The sequence below is a fragment of the Prionailurus bengalensis genome, chromosome C2, assembly GCF_016509475.1.
Source record: "Prionailurus bengalensis isolate Pbe53 chromosome C2, Fcat_Pben_1.1_paternal_pri, whole genome shotgun sequence".
Taxonomy (NCBI): Eukaryota; Metazoa; Chordata; class Mammalia; order Carnivora; family Felidae; genus Prionailurus; species Prionailurus bengalensis.
Window position 1 is genome coordinate 81,299,981 of NC_057350.1, and position 15,138 is coordinate 81,315,118.

Below are 15,138 nucleotides of genomic sequence, written 5' to 3' on the forward strand. Positions count from 1 at the left end.
CCCTCCCTGAAAGTAAACGGCCTCGGCGATCAGGGACCAGCGCAGCACCAGGCACTGGCACGGACTCCAGTAGAGACCCCGCGCACACGCTGGTGCACGAAGTTGGCTCGGATTCCTGCCGGGCCCCGCGGGCGTCAGTATCGAATCCGGCGCTCGCGCAGGCGCGCGTGTAGAGCAGCCCCGAGATTCGCGGGCGTCTGCAGCGAGTCCCGGCGCCCGCGCAGGCGCGTGTGAATCAGCACCGAGGTTCGCGGGTGTCTGCACGGAGCCCCGCAGCTCGCGCAGGCGCCTGAAGAGCCCGAAGGCTACTGCACCGAGTCCCGGCGCTCGCGCAGGCGCGTGGGGAGCAGCCCCGAGGTTCGCGGGAGTCTGAGCCGAGTCCCCAGGGCTAACGCTGAAGCGTGTGGAGCAGCTCCCAGGTTCTCAGCGGCCCTCGCCGGGAGGGTGGCCTCCGCGGGCAGGCCGTGGGCCCTTCCTCAGGCTTCTGGAAGGCGGTCCTATCTCACCCCACCCCCAACCCCCAGCTGCAGATCCGCAGGGTCCGAGGCGCCCCCTTGGCTGCTTTCCCGCTGGAGGGTGGGCCGGGCCCTCGGCGTCCGCAGCAGGCCGGGCCCGGAATGGAGGCGGCGTGGGGCGGCCCGGCCGAGCGGGGGAGCCGCGGTGTTCTAGAACCGGTGTCAGTTCTCGGGGGAGGGGGTGCGCAGGCATCCTTCCCTCGCCCGCTCTGCTTTCGCCCGGAAACTAGTCGCGTCCCCCGCAGGGCCGAGCAAGGCAGCGGGCACGGCTGCGTTCTCCTTAGTTGTGTTTGTTGGCCTAAAATTCCAAGAAGAAAGTCAGAGGAGCAACGGCTAACAGATTTGCTGTTTGTTCTTTCCTCTTTCACACCCAATGTAGTCACTGCCGCCTGTGAACGAAAGGGCTGCGTCTCCAGGGGCCGTGGCCTCAGTGCCCCAGACAAAGCCGGGCTGGCGGTGATGGGGGGTTGGGGGAGTTGGTTAGGGGTAGTGGCCGGGGACCCCAGAGCCACCCTCTGGGAGGTCGGGGGTGAGGCCGGGCTCTGAGGCCTCCGGCAGCCATGGAGCACCCAGGGCCTGGAGCTGGCAGGGCTGGGGGACAACGCAGGAACTGGGAGACCAGCCAGTTCCAACCGCTCCACAGGTAAGTGGCACCTGGGGTAAAATGATGACCAGGCACTGGTGCCTGCTTTCCTCTCCCTCCTGGGGGCCCTGGGCGGGGCGGGGAAGGGACCCTCAGACTGGCACGGAAGATCTCTCACACACTTGGCCACATGTTGACTGCATTATTTCAGGGCCACCTGAGCCATTCCCTGCCTCCAGGAAGATCTGCCAGAGCCTGGAAGGAGAAAGGATCTTCCCAGCGCTTCAGGACCCGGGTAGCATCTCCCTGCTGGGGACTGTCCATGTGGCCTTCTTGCTGGCAATTCCACAGGTAAGGGATGGGGTCCCCACTCTAGGGCAGTGTTTTCCTAATGTCTTAAGATACAAAGTTTACATCTTGACAGTGTATTCACAAACACAGATACACCTATTAAAACAAGTTTTACATCAGACATTACCTTCAGATTAGGAGTATGCTTGTCTTGATGAGCACTGAATAATGTATGGAACTGTTGGATCACTATATTGTACACCTTAAACTAATAAAGCACTGTATGTCGACTACACTGGCATTAAAATTAAAAAATGAATAATTAAATTTAAATGAAAAAAAACATTACCCTCAGCATGAGTGATGCCCTTTAATAGTTTGAATTGTGTAACTTCATTTTTTTTTAAGGCTGGTCTACACCCACTGAATGGATATTTTTACCTACTAATGGATTAAAACCCACAGTTAGAAAAGCACCATTATAGGGCATGGCAGAGGAAGAAAGAAAAGAATAAGAAGGAGAACGGTAGGGGCATGGGAAAGGTAGAACAGAGCAAGAAGGCAAGGACAGAGTGCAAAAAGGTGTTTCGTGGGAGGTCACACAGGTGCCTGCCATCATGTCCCTTCCAGGGCATCTGTTCTAAGATACACTACCACCCCACCCTGTGCGTGCCCTTAGGCATCCTTTTCCATGAGAGCCCGGCCTACTTGGGGGCAAGGACAAAATCTTTTTCACTTTGGAAGCCCCACACCTCCTAGCAGAGGGAGGCACAGTCTTAGAAAACAGGCCGTAGTCAAAGCTTTCCATTTTCCGGGGGAGGAAAATGCCTTGGAGGGTCAGCCGGTCAGTGATTATTTAGCACAGTCAAGATTTGCCCAGTGGGTCACAAGTAACAGTTTGTCATCTAAACTGAAGATAATACCCATTTTGGAGAGTTAGAGGATTAGCACTATGTGCATCAGGAACATATACATGTCTGGTACATCATGGAAGCTCAAATAGCACCTGCTATTATTATTTTTTAAATGTTCATCTTGAGAGAGAGAGAAAGAGCGAGTGGGGGAGGGGCAGAGAAAGAGGAAGACAGAATCCCAAGCAGGCTCTGCAGCTGTCAGTGCAGAGCCTGCCTCAGGGCTCAAACTCACAACCATGAGTAGGGCGCTTAACTGACTGAGCCACCTAGGCGCCCCAGCACCTGTTGTTATTATCGTTAGTAGTGACAAGAGTAAAGAAACGCCACCTCAGGTATGCTCTGTCACTATCGTTTTGGGGCAGTTTGGCTGCCAATGTCTTCATCCTAGATAAAAATGGAAATCCTCATAGACACATAAGGAAATGACCTTAGAAATAAAACCAGAGGAAATATGTGCATGCATAAATTAGCAAAAGACTAATTTAAGCATGTAGACTTTAACAGATGTTCAGCTTGGCTATATCAGCGTTTTAAGTTGCTGTACATTCTTGAAAAATTAATGGAATGACTTATTTCCCCACTGATTTCAGTCAGTATTGGGGGGAAGACAACCCTCACAGGCTCTAGCTACTCCTAGTCTGTGTGACAAAATAAATGCAAAGAGTACTGTATAGAAATGGATAATATAAATGGGAAAGATGGACCAGAAAAAAATCATGGTGGTAGGAACTCAAGATCATTCTCCCACAGTCTTCACAACTTAGTTTGTAAATAAAAATGCTTTAGCGAACTTAGTTTTAGTGTTTAATGTTTAAAATACTGAGTTGTTTTACTTTAAAAAAAGTTAAGTTCATCTATTAATAAGCAAATTCAGTACAGAGTTTATACTAATCAGAAAACACTTTTTTGGTTAAGTACAGACATTGACAAAATCCTCGGTTCAATTATTTTGCTCTAAATTTCTCCTTTCCCTTCTTGTCCACTAGATGGCGGATCGGAACCACTCTGGATCCTGCCAATGCCCTGGCAGCTCTTTCTGCACCGATTTTAAATGGCCAAACTCTATTTTTGTTTTGTTCCTTCCAGATTTTGCTCTCATCCCAATCGAAAGAAACATAAACTTTGTGAACATTTTAGGACACTCTGTGGCATACAAACAGAGTTATTTTAACTGGGGAGCTGGAGCTGCCTTAAAAAAGCTTCTTGTTCCTTGCCTGAAGGCCTGAGCCAGGGGGATTTGTCCTGTTCCTTTGGAGGAACATTGGCTAGTACCGTTGTGGTAACATGAGTGAAAGTACCCAAGCCAGGCACTGGGCTAGGAGTTCCATCTCATTCATTCTTCACAGAGAGACTGTAAGGTGTCACCTCTGTGTTATAAAAGACAACATTAAGAACTTAAGCCACATTGAGGGTAAGTAACTTTGTCCAGAGCTGAGTTTGAGTCTGGAACTCTGGGACCTCAAATATTTTCGCTTAACCACAGTGCTGTGCCACCTGCCTGGTGCTGTTACCTGGTGGGTGTTTAACCACGGGCTGATTTCTGCCTCATCTGCCCCACTAGCCACCTAGGTCTCAAAAGAGTCGTCTCAGGATTAGTCTAGGTTGTCAGGCTGAATCAGGACCTTTTGCAAAGTTTTTCTCTGTGAACTAGAGTTTAAACTTGCACACTTAGACTAGTATATCTCTGAAGTGTGTATTTCCTTCCCAAACCAGTCTAAGACCAAGAGGAATCAGAGTTACTAATAAGCACCAAGAGAGAACTGGTATCTTTCTTATAAAAACTAAAAAGCTAAGAAAAACAATAATCAGTGTGAAGTCTCAAAATGGTTAATATTTCTTTCAAAGAAAAAATAATATTTACCCGAGCATGCAGTTTTTGCATGTTTCATGACAAAGCTTGTTTCACGCTGAAAGAAAAAAAAATCACTCAGAATGAAGCCAATTTTAATTTACACACACACAAATTTAAGTAAGCAAGTATTAAAGGAATAAGGCCACCACACACATAAAGCACTGTATCTATTTATGTGTATATAAATGTTTGTTGTGATCTTTTTTTTCCTCTCCTATATCCAGAAAATGTTTCTGTAGTCCTGACTCATTTGGCCCTGGCGTCCTCTCCCACTTGCCCACCTACCATGCTATGTTCCCTGTGTGCCTTGATTCTGGGTCCACCCAGCTAGCTCTGTTCCTACGGAAGTAAGGAATGGCAATGAGCCCACCATTCTCCATTCTTCCCCGTGTGCACCAAAAGAGAATGGAAATGAGCCCAAACTATAGAAGCTGGTGGGGAAACACACGTCTTGTTCAGGTGTTGTCCCAGCTACGAGAGTAACACCAGGTCTCGGCCTCCAGTGGCTCCCCACTGCCTGCACCTGCAGAAAAGCCCAACTCCTCAGCCTAATTTTTTTTTCAATATTTGAAGTTTATTGTCAAATTGGTTTCCATACAACACTCAGTGCTCATCCCAAAAGGTGCCCTCCTCAATACCCGTCACCCACCCTCCCCTCCCTCCCACCCCCCATCAACCCTCAGTTCTCAGTTTTTAAGAGTCTCTTATGCTTTGTCTTCAGCCTAATATTTGAGGATACCTCCCTCCTCCTTCTCGTGTCCTTCCACTCCATCCATGAATCTTTCAAGCAGGGCTCCAAATCACCACTGAACTTGCTCATTTAGAGGCAGCTCAATGATTTTCAGAGGTTCCTGGGTCCACTCTTCATTCCCCATGCAGCTGGCACAACTTACCCAGCTGCTGCAGTGGGCCTGTGGCCTTCACTTCCTGGCCTCATGCTCAGACTGTGCCAGAACTAGCTCCTTGCCTCCTATCCTGCACACCGTGCTGCCCCTACTAAGCTGTCTGCCGCCATAGCCCTTCCTTGGTGGGCCTAAGCTTTCCCCCAGTTTCTTGAGACCTCCCAAGTCGTAGGTGGTCAGGCCACAAGTGAAGAGTTGTCCCAAACCACAGTGCCTGCCTCCTTCCTTGATTTGTCGTGCTGCCGTGTCCCACCCATCAAGCTACACTGCGCTTCCCCACCCAAGCCCCATCTGCGTCCATAACTCCCTCTGGGCCCAAGGCGCCTTCCTCCTGGCTGTCTCCAGAGGCCCTGTCTCCACATCCCTCAGCGGCTGCCAGTGTCCTTGTCACTGGGTGTCCCTGTGTGCCTTGCCCAGAGTGTACAAAGTTACGCCCAGCAATCCCAGGGGTTAACAGTGGTATAGGAATGAACTGGGGTGACAATGTCACATGTGTCAGAGCTTTGTAAAGTGCTAGGCAGACAAGATCCTGGTATTCCTGATCCTGGAACCTCCCTCTCCCTCCCCTATTGCCTGATGCCCCTGAGTCTGCATTCTGTCCAGGAGTCTCCTGTCTTCTCAGGGACCAGCCCACAGCCCAGCTCCCACTCCAGCACACAGTGCACCGAGGCCCCTCTGAGTTCCTAGAGCCCTCACTGTTGGCGTCATTCTCAGTGGCATTTCATCAGACCCTGTTTGGTGAGCCACACTCAGGACATCTGGCTCTGCTGCGAAAGAGTTGGGTGAAACTGACCCCTTGTTTGCCAGACTGTAAAAGAAGGGGCCAGACAATACCTCTGGACCTGTCTTTCGGATCTGATGTTTTATGTGTGTAGACTTTTTCCTTCTCTAAACTTTATGCTTTTAGTCCCCATCACAACCTAGAGCACAGTGCCAGGCTCACAGACACCCTATAAATGTATTTCTGGGTTGGTAACTGAATAACGGGTTTGTCCTACTGATGAGATAAAGTGATTTTTCACTTTGTGCTTTTTTTAAATTAAATTTTAATTTATTGTTTTCATCATGATAACTGTAGTCTTTAATCCTCATCTACTATTTCACCCATCCCCCCACCAGCCTCCCCTCTGGTAAACCATAGGTTTGTTAAAGAATCTGTTTCTTGGTTGTCTCTCTCTCTCTCTCTCTCTTTCTCTCTTTTTCTTTGTTTAATTTCTTAAATTCCACATATGAGTGAGATCATGTGGTATTTGTCTTTTTCTGACTTGCCTCACTTAGCATTATACTCTCTAGCTCTATCCATGTTGTTGTAAATGGCAAGATTTCATTCTTTTTTTTTTTTTAATGTTTATTTATTTTTGAGAGAGAGAGACAGAGCATGAGTGGGGGAGGGCAGAGAGAGAGGGAGATACAGAATCTGAAGCAGGCTCCAGGCTCCAAGCCGTCAGCACAGAGCCTGGTGTGGGGCTCAAACTCATGAACCTTGATCGTGACCTGAGCCAAAGTTGGATGCTTAACTGACTGAGCCACCCAGATGCCCCTAGATTTCATTCTTTTTTATAGCTGAATAATATTCCACTGTATACACATAAACCACCTCTTCTTTATCCATTCATCTATTGATGGACACTTGGACTGCTTCCATAGTTTGGCTATTTGTAAATAATGCTGCAAGAAACGTAGGGATGCACGTATCCCTTTGAATTAGCGATTTTGCATTTGGGGGGCAAACACCCAGCAGTGCAATTACTGGATTGTGGGGTCCTTCTATTTTTAATTTTTTGAGGAAATTCCATCCTGTTTTATATAGTGGCCACACCAGTTTGCATTCCCACCAACAGTGCACAAGGGTTCCTTTCTCTCCACGTCTTGCCAACACTTGTTTCTTGTGTTTTTGATTTGAGCCATTCTGACAGATATGAAGTGATCTCTCATTGTAGTTTTGATTTACTTTTCCCTAATGATGAGTGATGTTGGGCATCCTTTCCTATGTCCATTGGCCATCTACATGTCTTCTGTGGAGAAACATCTGTTAATGTGTTCTGCCCATTTTTTTATTGGATTATTTGTGGTTTGGGTGCTGAGTTGTATCAGTTCCATATATGTTTCACTTTGGACACCCCTAAGTTTATATTTTCTTTCCCCTTCCCGTAACTGGAAGAAATGTAGTTAGAATATTGAAGTGTAGTCAAAGGCCAGTTAGAATATTGAAGTGTAGTCAAAGGCCATATTCTACAAATACAGATTCTTGGGCACCAAATTAGAGATTCTGACTCACTAGGTTGGGTGGAAATCTGCGCTTGCAACAAGCCCCTCAAGTGATTCTGAAGCTATAGCCTCTGAGAAATATTACTCTAAGAAGTAAGGATTTTTAGGACAATGCGAAGAGTAGAAATTTCTTCTTTTTGGTGGCAGCAAGTGATGTTTTCTTTCTTTGTGGGAAGAAGGTTGGGAAGTCGTCTTGAAAGATGGAGCCTCGAAGGGAGAGGAATGCCCACCACTGGCCTGTCTGTGGCAGTTTGAACTTTCAGCAGTGTAGTAGCTAGAACAGCCCCTGTGGCCGCCATCTCTGCCACCATGGCTACTCTTTTCATGACTTTATTGTGCCAACACTAGACTAGCCGAGGGAAGAGGGTGGCTGAGGACAACTGGAAGAGTCATTCTGTTTGGTTGATTCGTGCCTGTCCTATGGGAGATGCTTTCTGCTGGGCATTAACGTAGGTTATGAAGATGTTCACACTCCATGCCCACTCCATGCTCTTGGTCCACTAACCACATGCCTCTTTCCCATGCACCTTCATCCCCAATCTTCCAATGTTTTCTCTTTTCAAGTACCTGACCAACTGACCAAGCTAGTCACCGCTACCCACAAGCCTCTGTGCATCCTTGCCTCAGGCCATTTCTCTCTCTTCACAAAGCAGATGCCTTGATGTACTGCCTGATACCAGCGTTAGGAGGGGATTTTCACTGCAGTCCCTGAGGTTCTCCTAAGTGAGGATGCATTACAGTAGCTGCCCATTTTTCTCTTGCACCCACATACCAACTGACCTGTCCATGAACCAAGCTTAGCCTTTTCCCTCCTCTGTCAGCTAGAAATAGGAGCCTTCCAGGTAGTCTGTAGAGGGCTGATGCTAAGATGACCTCCAGGCGTTCACTGTCTTGGGTAATCCCCTTCCCTTCAGTGTAGGCAAGTCCAGCGACTTGCTTCTAATCAATGGGAATATGGCAAAGATGTTGGGAAGTACATGAGCATGTGTACTTAATACACTATAGAAGGTTGTAACACCCATCTTGCAAGGATACTCCCTGTGCCTTGTTTGCTGTGAAGAAGCAAGTGGTCATGTTATGAGCTGCCACATGGGAAGGAACATGTGACAGGGAGCTGAAGGGGGCCTCTGGGTAACAGCCAATTAGAAGCTAAACCCCTGAGTGTGGCAGTCTGCAAGGACTCTGACAATAACCATACGGGGCTGGAAGCGAATCTCTCCTCAGTTGGTGCTCAGGTAATGACAACAGCCCCAGACAATGCCTTGATTGCAGCTTTGTGAAAACCCGAAGAATAGGACCCAGGTAAGTCATGGCCCAAATGTTGACCCACAAAAACTTTGAAATAATAAATATGTATTGTCTTAAGCTGCTAAGTTTGTGGTAATACTGTTAACGCAGCAATAGAAAACTAATACACAGCCAGAAATGTGAGCTGAGAGGCACTGGTACAGAATGGTAGGTGACATGGGAGCCTGGGTCACTTGCTCATGCAGGCTTCCTGTATTGTCTGGTGCCGCACATGGCTGTTCCCAGACTTACCACTTCCAGCTTGTGATGGAACGCTGCCGGTTCCTCCCAACCTCGGTGAATTTGACAGAACGTAGCTCCTGATAGATAAATCTGGATACTTGGTCATTTCATGTCCCATGGTTAGGTGCTTAATCTATACCAGGGCTCACTAGCACATGGGAATCTCTTTTCCAAACGATTCTCTGCTGCAGATGGCGCAGGCTTATATCAGGACCCTGGGGCTTTACGTTGTCATTCTGCTCTTCTTCACATGACATGTTTTCTCACCACAGATAATTCGGACACCACGGGGTCTATGTGGCTTATAGCCCACTGATTGTACTGCCCCGGCGGCAGGGATGCTTGCACCTCAGCCTGGATCTGCTGCAAAACCCTTTCCTGCTGGCAAGTTTCCTTGTCACTGAGTAAATGAGAGCAGTTATTTCTAAATATGGAATATGCTGCCTCCAGAAACCAAGAGGACTGCCAGGCATTGTGCTTTCTTTTTAGTTGCATGAGATGTGAGGTACTAATTTGTCCTAATTTGATGGGGATGGGAGAATATGGCCCAGCTTGCACCAAACCGCTGGATCCCTAAGAACTTTGCCGATGGGGTGATCCCCTGAATCTTCATTTAGCTTTTTTTTTCTGTCCTCTGGCTTGCATAGGTCTTACCCTGTCCTCCAGTATATTGGCCACTTCTTGCTCATCTGATCATTAATATCATAGATGAATGTGGTCTTTGCAGAATGTCCAGGTGGTCCAGGTCCTTAAGGCTATATTATGTGAGAGGGCAGACTTAACATAGATCAAAGGCAACACTGAATTTATAGCATGTCCTGTGCCATGTGAATGTGAACTCCTCTGATCATCCTTCTTAATGAGGATTGAAAAGAATACATGTATGAGATTGATGGCTGTTTACTATGTATCTAAAGCCATTTAAATCTGATCTAGCAAAGATACCCTATCTGGCTCAAAGCTGCAATGGGAGGCTACTACTTGGTTGAATTTATGGTAACCCGCCGTTATCCTCCAGGATACATTTAGTGTTTGTGGGGGACATACTCGTGAATGGAAAAGGCCTATGATAAGGACCATTCCTGCCTACTTCACGTATTTAAGGGTAGCACTAGTATTTGCCATATCCCTTCATATGGTATGGGTTTTGATTTACTGTCTTGGCTGGGAAGGGTACACTTGTTTCCCGGGGTTCTACTTGGCATTCTCCACTATGATAGCCCTTACACCACAGTCCAAGGAGCCAGTGTGGGTTCTGCCAATTCCTAAGCATGGCCATTCCATTGTTTGGGGAACCAGGGAAATTACCAGCAGATGAGTGTGTGGAGTGGGTGGACCTACCATGAACCAGACCTGGGTAAGAACTCCATTTATTACGCTACCCCTTATGCACCCTACTCCAACAGGGGAATTACAAGGATGGTTTGGGTTCCTGGATCTCTCAACTCTGACCATGCATCCAGTAGACCTGAAAGTCTTTGTATTCCTATTTCTTTCAGGGTAGTTATATGAGTAGATGGGTTTGGAGAAGAGCTAAGGAAATCATTATATTTTTGCCATGGTGTTTGCAGGGTCCTCTTTTGTGAGCTGCTGTCAGTAAGTGGGATTTAGGTTGGAAAAATGGTCAGGTTGGAAAACAGAGAAAGTGACCAAGACTTTTGATGGTCATGACTGTGGTTCGCCTCCTGATCATACGTTGGATTTATTTTGGTTCTATAGGTTGAGCAATACTCTCATCTGCTATTCATCTATCACGACTCTCAGGATGCTATGCTGTATTAACCACCTCCCCAGCTCTCTGTGACTCAGACCTCTCTGACTGCCTCTGACATTGTCACTCATGATAACTTGCTTTTGAGAGTTAAGTATTGCCATCTGGCTTCTATTTTGGAATTCTGTTGTCCCCATTGCTATCAGAAAACCCTGTTCTGTCCCCACATTTCCTACCAGTGGTCTTGGCCTACAGGGGACAGTCCACCATCAAGCTTCTTAACAATACTGAAGCCCCCTCAATCAGCACATCCCTTGTCACTTTGTTTTTTCTTTCTTTTTTTTTTTTTAATTTTTTTCTTTTCAACATTTATTTATTTTTGGGACAGAGAGAGACAGAGCATGAACGGGGGAGGGGCAGAGAATGAGGGAGACACAGAATCGGAAACAGGCTCCAGGCTCTGAGCCATCAGCCCAGAGCCTGACGCGGGGCTCGAACTCACGGACTGCGAGATCGTGACCTGGCTGAAGTCGGACGCTTAACCGACTGCGCCACCCAGGCGCCCCAATCCCTTGTCACTTTGAAGAACACTTTTTCCTGAGAACAGAGGAGGCTGATCGCTCTTTGGCCTTCCATAGTATATCCCAATCAAGTGTCTTGACTTCTTCCCCCACTGCTTGCCACTGCAGGCCAGCATTCCTACTTAGTGTGAGTGATTGCTTTTTCCAAGTTTCCAAGGGACAACCAAATGCTGTCACCTGGATTCTTTGCCTAGCTATTAAATACTATGCCACAGGTTTTTCTCCCTTTTCCATCCAGTGCAGCCCCATATAGTCTCTCCTGCTTGCTCAGCTGGATTGTGTCACCCATCCAGCCAGCTTTTTCAGTAGGTAGTCCTTTTCTACCATTAGCTGACCCAGCATTATTCATCCTGGCTATAGCTCTGGTGGTCAGGAGTGGAGAGTGGGGTAGACCATTGAGGGGTAAGGGAAGATATGTGTTGTGTTACAAGGCCGAAACCTCTATGTCAATCAAGCTTCAGCCTTTAACTGAAGAATGCGCTACCTCTGTTATCAACAGCATTCAAGGGAATATGGAAATTTAAGACTTTCAAATACATCAACCCAGATGACCCCATTTCAAGTCTCAGCATCCCATTTTTTCCCAATCAGGACCTTGACCTTGATGTGGGAGACTAGATGGAGTCGAAAACTTAACCTCCTCTGGAACTCCTACTCCTGTAATTTAGTTTTGGGGTCTGGCCCACAGAACTTTGTGTGTGTGTGAGAGAGAGAGAGAGAGAGAGCCCAAGTGAGTGGGGGAGGGGCAGAGAGAGAGAATCCCCAGCAGGCTCTGCGTTGTAAGTATAGAGCCCAACTCAGGGTTCCACCTCACAAATAATGAGATCATGGCCTGAGCTGAAATCAAGATTCAGACACTTAACCCCTTAACCACCTGAGCCACCCAGATACCCCGCCACAGATTTTTAATTTTATTTTTTGCCCTCTGGCTGTAGGATATGTGATCACTTTATATGTTGCCGATTAGACCCTCTGGCTTTCACACCTGGTCTGGTACTAGCAATGAATCACCCTCAGCCTTTGTCTTGTTTTAATTAATAAGCCCTCCCTTCCCCCAAATGGCCATCCAATTCCAAAATTCATATAATTACTATTTCCTAAAATCCCTAAGATATTGCATCTGTTGGTGTACTCATTTCCAAAGGCATCCCATTCCAGTTTGCCACCAGTGAAAGTTTTAACAATTGCCATAGCATTCCAGGGGCTATCGGTGCTCCATTATCACCAAGGATGGGTTCTCATTACCAGCAGGCCTGCAGGTGACCCAACTACAAAATTACATCTTAAGAGTTTTTTGTAGGACTAGTTCTTATACGCGCCATCATGAGTTGAATTTATAGTTAACAGATTCTGAGATCTGAATGGAGGTTTTGTATTGGTTGGTACTCTTGGGACAATACCTGAGAGGGCTCAGGGAAGCAGGACTGGGCAAAAATACTGTGGTGCAAGTGCAATAGAGATCTGGAGCTGGGACAGTCCATGAGCTGTGCCACCCCAAGGCAGAGAGGTTAAGTTTCTCTCCTCCTCCTAGACTAGTCCTTGAAGGTGGGCTACCCCCAAGGAAGTGTGATTTTGGCCGCAGTGGCTCTGGTGGCTGAGCACAATTTCTAGAAAGGACTCAGCTGAGAGCTGTCAGCTCTCGACAGTCCCAACAGCTGGGGAAGTGAGTGTCTCAGCCCTAAAAGGTAGCACACCAGAGCACCCACTACACCTACATTTCCTGTTTTCAAAATTGACACTGTCATTCACTATTTAATCCTTCCCATTCTTAACAGCAATCTTCTTTTATTTTCCACCCCAGTCATCTTTTTCTAGAGGGCCCATAAAACATAATCCTTGTCTGTTTCAAAAGGGAACACGCTAAGTAGAGTTGTACTCAACTTTTAAAAGCCCTCTTTTGGGGAGCCTGAGTGGCTCAGTCGGTTGAGCCTCCGACTTTGGCTCAAGTCATGATCTCATGGCTCATTAGTTCGAGCCCCACGTTGGGCTCTGTGCTGACAGCTCAGAACCCGGAGCCCGCTTTGGATTCTGTGTCTCTCTCTCTCTCTCTCTGCCCTCCCCCGTTTGCACTATCTCAAACATAACTAAACATTTTTTTAAAAGCCCTCTTTTAACATTAAAAACTTCACAAATCTCCACATAATATCATAATGGTAAATGAATGGCTATTTTAAAAAAAGCAAAAGCTATTATAAATTTATTAACTGGTTTAATCACGTGAACACCCAGGTATACTACAAACAAAGTAGTATGTAATTATATAAAGACTTTTCTTGTTCTGGTGACAGAGACAGTGCATGGCGGCCACATAAAATTATGAAATGCTAGGGACACCTGGATGGCTCAGTCAGTTAAGTGTCTGACTCGGTTTTGGCTCAGGTCATGATTTCACAGTTGGTGGGTTCAAGCCCCACGTTGGGCTCTGCACTGACAGTGTAGAGCCTGCTTGAGATTCTCTTTCTCCCCCTCCCTCTCTGCCCCTCCTGAACATACTCTCTCTAAATATAAATAAACAAATAAACTTGAAAAAAATCCATCTATTCTTAAAAAAAAAAAGATTATGAAATACCTAGGTTAGGATGCTACCTATAGCTGTGTTCAGGAATGAAATGGTTGCTTAAGAAGGCAAGTGAGGTTGAAATCTGGCCCAGCCTCTAATCACCAAGTTTTTCACTCCATTAAGGGGCTGAATATACCAGAGGAATGTGGCACAGTTTTTAAAACCAGTTGCCCAAGCATGCAGGTCTCTCTTTTCTACTTATGATAATGGCATCTCTGTGCCAGCCCTGACCCTGCCCAGTAACTAATTATAAGTCTTAACTCTGGAGTCAGACAGTCCTAGATGTGGATTCTGGCTTTCTTGCTTATTTGCTGTTAACCTTATCCGTCTAAGCCTTGGTTTTCTTATCTATAAAATGGGGGTATATCTCCCTCTGTGTGGTTGTGGTGTTTGTTCAGGTAGCAACTGAATACCACCTACCTTTACAGATCTTTAGCAACTTTATTATAGAGGCATAATTTACATACAGTAAAATGCACATACATTAAGTCTACATTTTCATGGGTCCTGACATTGTAAACCAGTGACCAGAGAGGTAACCTGTGTGTTTTTTTATACTCTCCAGGAAGTGTACCAGGCCCTGTGAGAGTTAGAAAGTAGTATAAAGGATAGTTAATCTGGTTAGCCCCTTGATTAGGTTAGGCTTGGGATATATGTACTCAGAGCCCCATACTTCGTCTTCCTAACACATCACACTGTCACCCTCCTAGGCTGTAAAGCTACTTGAAGGCAAAGACCTTCCACCTTGTTTCCTGGTGTACCCCACCACCTGGAAGTGTCTAGGCACTTTGTAAGCACTAGTTAAAATACAAATGAATAAACGCGTAAAATTAACAATGAATATCATGTTGAGCTTGTATCAAACAAAATTTATACTCATTCATTTAGAGAAGACCCAGATCAACCTTATGAGTTAGGGGAAAGCCCTGCAGCAAAGGTTGCATTTAAAAGGGGTCAGATTTCAGTAAGATGTAGGAAAAATTCAGACCTAAGAAATGAGTAAAGATAAAGACTTGCCTAGGGCCCATAGGGCATGTGTCATGGTAGGGTTAAACATTATTATCAATCTTCTGATTTTCATTGAGCATCTGCACCACCAGATTTCTGGGCAGGGCTCTGGGATTAGAAGATGATCACAGCAGCTGCATGGAAAAGTGCTCCCTCTCACCAACAGCCAGTTACTAATAGAGGTATAAGCCACATGCATTCAAAAGGGCAAAGACCTCGACTTCAGATTTCTGATGTCTCTCCCTTTATTTCAATTTTTTTTTTCTTTTTAATGTTTATTTTTGAGAGAGAGAGAGAGACAGAGTGCAAGCGGGGAAGGGGCAGAGAGAGAGGGACACACTGAAACTGAAGCAGGCTCCAGGCTGAGCTGTCAGCATAGAGACCCACTCTGGGTCCGAACCCACGAATAGTGAGATCATGACC

At 46.5% G+C, this 15,138-nt stretch overlaps 1 long non-coding RNA gene across 1 annotated transcript; it reads left to right on the forward strand.

Annotated features, from left to right (window-relative positions):
- Positions 1-209: 209 nt before the first annotated feature.
- On the forward strand, positions 210-4,387 carry LOC122491628. Its single transcript, XR_006299399.1, has 3 exons — positions 210-1,158; positions 1,310-1,449; positions 3,290-4,387. It is a non-coding gene; the product is annotated as an uncharacterized LOC122491628 (long non-coding RNA).
- The last annotated feature ends 10,751 nt before the right edge of the window (positions 4,388-15,138 follow it).